This window comes from Carassius auratus, unplaced genomic scaffold (assembly GCF_003368295.1).
Source record: "Carassius auratus strain Wakin unplaced genomic scaffold, ASM336829v1 scaf_tig00218106, whole genome shotgun sequence".
Taxonomy (NCBI): domain Eukaryota; kingdom Metazoa; phylum Chordata; class Actinopteri; order Cypriniformes; family Cyprinidae; genus Carassius; species Carassius auratus.
In genome coordinates, this window is record NW_020529381.1 from 1 (window position 1) to 7,500 (window position 7,500).

Consider the following 7,500-nt stretch of genomic DNA (forward strand, 5'->3'; position numbering starts at 1 on the left):
CGAGATAAGACGAGATCGGGCATGTCCAGGTCGGTATGGCCGTAAAGCAAAGTCTGCTGCGAAGAGAGGGCTATTTAAAGTTCAGCCAATCTACTCGCCAATACATTATATACAGTAGGAAAGGAAAAACCGCCAAAAGCTTAAAGCGCCTGGTATTCCTAGGCGTTCTCTCATCCAAGTACCAACCAGACCTAAACCTGCTAATATGCAGAGATCGGGCATTGACTCTTCTTTTTTTTTTTTGCAAGATTTATTATATAATTCGTGAAAAATATCCAAAAAGTTTAAAGCACCTGGTATTCCCAGGCAGTCTCCCATCCATGTACTAACCAGGCCCAAACCTGCTAATATTCAGAGATCGGCCACGTTGACTCTTTCTTTTGGCAAGATTATATATAATTCAGAAAAATACCAAAAAGTTTAAAGCACCTGGTATTCCCAGGCAGTCTCCCATCCAGTACTAACCAGGCCCAAACCTGCTAATATTCAGAGATCAGCCATTTTGGCAAAATTATTCATACTAAAGTGAAAAATATCCAAAAAGTTAAAGCACCTGGTATTCCCAGGCAGTCTCCCATCCATGTACTAACCAGGCCCAAACCTGCTAATATGCAGAGATCGGCATTGACTCTATGTTTTGGCAAAATTTTTCTATACTAAGTGAAAAATTTCCAAAAAGCTTACAGCACCTGGTATTCCCAGGCGGTCTCCCATCCAAGTACTAACCAGGCCCAAACCTGCTTAGCTTCCGAGATCAAACAGAGATTGGGCATGGCCAGGTTTGTATGGCCGTAAGCAGACTGCTGCAAGAGAGGGCTATTTAAAGTTCAGCCAATCTACTCGCCAGTACATTATATAAGTAGGAAAGAAAACCAAAAGCTTAAAGCACCTGGTATTCCTAGGCAGTCTCTCATCCAAGTACTAACCAGACCTAAACCTGCTAATATTCAGAGATCGGGCATTGACTTTTTTTTTTGCAAGATTATTATATAATTAGTGAAAAATATCCAAAAGTTTAAAGCACCTGGTATTCCCAGGCAGTCTCCCATCCATGTACTAACCAGGCCCAAACCTGCTAATATTCAGAGATCGGCCATTGACTCTTTTTTTTTGCAAGATTATTATATAATTCATGAAAAATATCCAAAAGTTTAAAGCACCTGGTATTCCCAGGCAGTCTCCCATCCATGTACTAACCAGGCCCAAACCTGCTAATATTCAGAGATCGGCCATTGACTCTATTTTTGGCAAAATTGTTCTATACTAAGTGAAAATTTTCCAAAAAGCTTACAGCACCTGGTATTTCAAGGCGGTCTCCCATCCAAGTACTAACCAGACCTAAACCTGCTAGTATGCAGAGATCTGGCATTGACTCTTTTTTTTTAATTTGCAAGATTATTATATAATTCGTGAAAAATATCAAAAAGTTTAAAGCACCTGGTATTCCCAGGCAGTCTCCCATCCATGTACTAACAGGCCCAAACCTGCTAATATGCAGAGATCGGCCATTGACTCTATTTTTGGCAAAATTGTTCTATACTAAGTGAAAAATTCCAAAAGCTTACAGCACCTGGTATTCCCAGGCGGTCTCCCATCCAAGTACTAACCAGGCCCAAACCTGCTTAGCTTCCGAGATCAAACGAGATCGGTCATAGCAGGTTGGTATGGCCGTAAGCGAAGACTGCTCCGAAAAGAGAGGCTATTTAAAGTTCTGCCAATCTACTGGCCCCAGTACATAATAAAGGAAAGAAAAACCAAAAGCTTAAAAAGCCTGGTATTCCTAGGCGGTCTCTCATCCAAGTACTAACCAGACCTAAACCTGCTAAGATTCAGAGATGGGCATTGACTTTTTTTTTTTTTTTGTTGCAAGATTAGATATAATTCGTGAAAAAATATCCAAAAAGTTTAAAGCACCTGGTATTCCCAGGCAGTCTCCCATCCATGTACTAACAGAGCCCAAACCTGCTAATATTCAGAGATCGGGCATTGACTCTTTTTTTTTGCAAAGATTATTATATAATTCATGAAAAATATCCAAAAGTTTAAAGCACCTGGTATTCCCAGGCAGTCTCCCATCCATGTACTAACCAGGCCCAAACCTGCTAATATTCAGAGATCGGCCATTTTTGGCAAAATTGTTATATACTAAGTGAAAAATTTCCAAAAAGCTTACAGCACCTGGTATTTCCAGGAGGTCTCCCATCCAGTACTAACCAGGCCCAAACCTGCTTAGCTTCCGAGATCAGACGAGATCGGGTATGCCAGGTTGGTATGGCCGTAAGCGAAGTCTGCTGCAAAGAGAGGGCTATTTAAAGTTCAGCCAATCTACTGGCCAGTACATTATATAAGTAGGAAAGAAAACCCAAAAGCTTAAAGCACCTGGTATTCCTAGGCGGTCTCTCATCCAAGTACTAACCAGACCTAAACCTGCTAAGATTCAGAGATCGGGCATTGATTCTTTTTTTTTTTTCTTTTTTTTTTTTTTTTGCAAGATTAGTATATAATTCGTGAAAAATATCCAAAAGTTTAAAGCACCTGGTATTCCCAGGCAGTCTCCCATCCATGTACTAACCAGGCCCAAACCTGCTAATATTCAGAGATCGGCATTGACTCTTTTTTTTTTGCAAGATTATTATATAATTCATGAAAAATATCCAAAAAGTTTAAAGCACCTGGTATTCCCAGGCAGTCTCCCATCCATGTACTAACCAGGCCCAAACCTGCTAATATTCAGAGATCGGCCATTGACTCTATTTTTGGCAAAATTGTTTATACTAAGTGAAAATTTTCCAAAAAGCTTAAGCACCTGGTATTCCTAGGCGGTCTCCCATCCAAGTACTAACCAGACCTAAACCTGCTAATATTCAGAGATCGGGCATTGACTCTTTTTTTTTTTTTTTTTGCAGATTATTATATAATTCGTGAAAAATATCCAAAAAGTTTAAAGCACCTGGTATTCCCAGGCAGTCTCCCATCCATGTACTAACCAGCCCAAACCTGCTAATTATTCAGAGATCGGCATTGACTCTATTTTTTGGCAAAATTATTATATACTAAGTGAAAAATGTCCAAAAAGCTTACAGCACCTGGTATTCCAGGCTGTCTCCCATTCAAGTACTAACCAGGCCCAAACCTGCTTAGCTTCCGAGATCAGACGAGATCGGGCATAGCCCTTTTTTTTTTTTTTTTTTTTTTTTTTATTAAAGAAATTGTTCAATTCAAACATACATATCAAATATTAACATACAAAGGTACATAATATGCTTTCTTTAACATAGACCAATCCTAAAGTTTTGGGCTGTCAGACATCTTACAAATTATAAACTAAAAAACACTCATTACATTGTTTAATCTTTTAAAAATGACAGTTCCATCCCCAGGTCATTTAAAACCTTTAAGACCTCCTGAGTAAAAACATAATTAAAAAGATTCATTGTTCCCTCCAACTTAAAGTAATAAAACAGGACATTCAACATATTTCTCAACTTTTCTCCTAAACATTCCCCCACACATCAATTAAAACATTTTCTTTTTTCCCCACTACTCTTCTTTCCCATACCGCACTTTTCATCAACATCACAAGTAAATTAATGATCTTCTTGTTTTTACAATTTTCATTAATTCCCAACATGAACACCTTTTCCCACTCCAATTTTCCCAATTTCAACTCCTCTCAAAATGAAAATCATGTTTTTACATCTCTCATTAAAAACTTTCAGCTCATCACAATATAAAAACAAGTGTAAGAACCCTTCATCTGCATCTTGGCATACTTGGCATCCCAATTTTGTTTAAAAATCACATCTGTGAATACTGCTTTGTTCCTGATAAAATACTCCATATTCTCCAGTTTCGTCTGTACAATTTTACCACTCATGTTCCCCCATATATTCTCTTCTTTACATCATTGAACAACCGTATCCAGTATTCGTTTACAACAGGGTTTCTTAAAACAGTATCTCTAAAAACACAATAAAACATTTTCACAGTACATTCATTAAAAGCACACAGTTTTTCCCCTAGCCTCACATACACATCTTTCCCAGGTTTCTCTTCTTCCATGTTGTCAATTCTGTTTATCCACTCTTGAGGTATTGCATTCTTAATTACATCATACTTGTTTGTTATCTCTCGTCTGCTATAATCCTCCTTTGCCTCCTCCATCACATCCACAATGTATTGCACTGGTAAAAACCCCTCTTTGAATTCATATAAAACATCTCTGACTTGTCGTGATTCCCACATCCCACCACTTCTTAAAAAAAACCTCCTTCCCTTGACTTAAAATGCCGTTGTTTAAGAATAAAGGCTGATTTAAAATGTTCTCTCTACCTTGTGGCTTAAAATGCACATTCGTCAAAAATTTGCCCCATGCCCCCATCAGTTCTTTATAAAAATCTGGCAGCCCCTCCGTCATCCATTTTTTAACTTTCATCCATAAAATGTTGTCCCCCAAATTAAAATTACTACACTTACTTAAAAATGCCCCATTGTTCTCTTCCATGCCACTTCGTTTTCTTCATCCAAGTACTTTTTTATTATTTTCACTCTCAAGCTGTTCTTTCTTTGCTCCACATCATTAACCCCAGTCCTCCCTTCTTCACTGCTCCTATTAAAGTGTTGTATGCTATTCTTGGTGGCTTACCTTCCCATAAAAAATCTAAAAAACATTTTTTCAGCCTTTTTTCTACCCACAACGGCATAGATGACACATATAAAATATACCACAATTTCGAAACCATTAAAACATTAAGAACTAAAACCTTCCCTTTCAAAGTTAATGTTCTCATTCTCCAAAAATTCAATCTTCTTTCAATCCCTCCTAAAGCTTCTTCCCACATAGTTTCATCTGCTTTCTTTTCATCCCTCCCCATTAAAACACCTAAAATCTTCATTTCTTTAGTTTCCTTAAAGGTAAAATGTTCTGTTAAAACCGGTGCCCCTCCAAATCTCATATACAGCGTTTTGTCCTCATTTACTTTAGCTCCTGATCCCCTACAATACTTTTGTACAATTTGAATTGCATTTTCCACACTCTTCAGATCTTTTAACAATAATGTTGTGTCATCGGCGTACTGAAAAATTTTACTTTCCCCTCCCTCGATGCCTATGCCTTTTATCCCCTCTCCATGTTTTACAGCCAATCCCAAAGGTTCTGCAACTAAAGAATATAAAAGAGCTGACAACGGACATCCTTGTCTTATCGATCTAGTAATTTTAAAACACTGTGTTAAAAACCCATTACATTTAATTTTTGTTATTGCGCCTTTGTATAAAATCCTAATCCATTTCATAAAATTCTCTCCAAAACCAAAACTTTTTAAAACATCAAATAAAAAACCATGCTCCACCCTGTCAAAAGCTTTCTCGAAATCTAAACTGATAATAAACCCATCTTTATTGCTTTCATGTATGTATCTTATCATATCTTTTATACTAATAGTTGTATCTGCTATGTCTCTCCCTTTCACTCCGTACACTTGGTTAGTTTTAATTATACTCGGCATGACTTCTTTCAATCTGTTGGCTAAAATTTTAGATAAAATCTTTAAATCAGTATTCAGCATTGTAATCGGTCTATAGTTCTTTAAATCTGTCTTCTCTCCTTTTCTCTTGTATATCAATTTCATTAAACCCATTCCCATTCTTTGATTTAATTCTCCTTTCTTAAACACCTCTACATATACTTCTTTTAAAATGCTAGTTAAAAAATCTTTAAAAACTATATAAAATTCACTCCCCAAACCATCTACACCTGGACTTTTCTTTTTGTTTAATTCACTTATTGCTCTTTTAATCTCTTCTTCTCTTATCTCTTCATCACATTCTTTTTTGTCTACTTCTCCTACTTTTGTTTTATTTGCTTCAGTAACTCCAGTTTCTCTTCTTCCCCCACCCCCTCAGTACTAAACAGGTTCTCATAGTATGCCTTTATTTCTTTTAATATTTCCTCATTAGTTTCCACAACTACACCATTTTTCCCTCTTATTTCTTTAATCATTCCAGCCTTCCCTCTTATTTTTTCTAAATCAAAAAAAAACTTTGTACATTTTTCACCCTCCACAGTATATTTAGCTTTACTTCTTAGTCTTGCGCCTTCATATTTTTCCTCTTCCATTTCTTTCAATATTCCCTCCAATTCTTTTATTTTTTGTATATCTTTCCCATTCTCATTTAATTCTTTTTCCAATTTTTCTCTTATTTCTCTCTCCTTCTTCCTCTTACTTCTCTGTATTAATTTACTGTACTTTATTGTGAATTTTTTAACTAAATATTTAACATTTTCCCACCATATCCTTTTATCTTCGCCGTACATTCCATTTTCCTTTTCTTTTTCAATAATTTCTTTAATACTTAACACATAGTCCTCATTCTTCAAAACCTCTACATTTAATACCCATACCCCCGGCCCTTTCTTCACTGAACTCCAGTCTATTTGCATAAAAATTGGTTTATGGTCACTTAAGCTTGATTCTTCATATTTAATATTACCGATAAATCCTTCAATGTTCCTTGTACATAAAATAAAATCAATCCTAGTCTTACACATAAAATTACCCAATAATTGCCTCCTTGAATATTCTTTCTTTTTTTCATTTCTTTCTCTCCATACATCAATTATATTATTTTCTTCCATTAATAATTTCAGTTCTTTTCTTCCTTTATCATTTTTAAAAACCATTCCCTCTCCCATTTCTAATTTACTGAAAACAGTATTAAAATCACCCATCATAATAACTTCTTTATGTTTCTTTAAAAATTCTCTTAATACATTAAAATATTCCTTTTTTTCATTCTCTACTGTTGGTGCATGAATATTAACTAAAATAACTTTTTTCTCCTCATACTCCATTTCAACCGCAATACATTTCCCATCCATGTCATTATATATTGTTTTACACGATACACCACTGTTTTCTTTTATTAAAACTGCAACTCCTCTTCCCAGCCTCCCATCACCATTGTTATATAAAATCTCTCCGCTCCAACTTTTCCTTATTTCAGTCATGTACTCTTCCCTCCAGTTAGTTTCTTGTAATAAAATCACATCTTCTCCTTTACACATTTCTTTCACTTTTTCAAATTTTCCCATGTCTGACAGCCCTCTAGCATTAAAAGTCACTATTCTTAACAGCATAAAACATATAGAAACATGCATAAAACCCATAAACTCAGTCCACCTCCTCCAAACCCTTTAGCAACTCATACTTATTTGTACATTCAAAACCATCTTCTTTAAGCACTCTTTTTCTTGCAGTATCTAAATTGGGTATTACCTTCACAGATCTTCTTCTTTTTGATGATTTCCCCTGCGTCTCCTCATTTTCTTGTCCTTGTTCACACTCTTTTGTAGCATCATTAATTTCTACTGCGTCCATCTCCTTTTGCACACTGTCCGTCACATCCATCGGTGTACATAAAATTCCCTCCTGTTGTGCATCACTCAATACTTTATTCCTTTCATCATCCAGTTCCATAGTATCCAAAGCATTTTGCAAG

General features: G+C 36.0%; 2 non-coding genes and 1 pseudogene across 2 annotated transcripts; all 3 read right to left on the reverse strand.

The window, feature by feature from the left end:
* Positions 1-677: 677 nt before the first annotated feature.
* On the reverse strand, positions 678-797 carry LOC113104758 (uncharacterized; annotated as a pseudogene).
* Positions 798-1,558: 761 nt separating this feature from the next.
* Positions 1,559-1,676, reverse strand: LOC113104756 (5S ribosomal RNA). Its single transcript, XR_003292111.1, has one exon. It is a non-coding gene; the product is annotated as a 5S ribosomal RNA (ribosomal RNA).
* A 490-nt stretch (positions 1,677-2,166) lies between these two features.
* LOC113104757 (5S ribosomal RNA) lies at positions 2,167-2,283 on the reverse strand. The gene has a single exon (XR_003292112.1). It is a non-coding gene; the product is annotated as a 5S ribosomal RNA (ribosomal RNA).
* Positions 2,284-7,500: the final 5,217 nt, after the last annotated feature.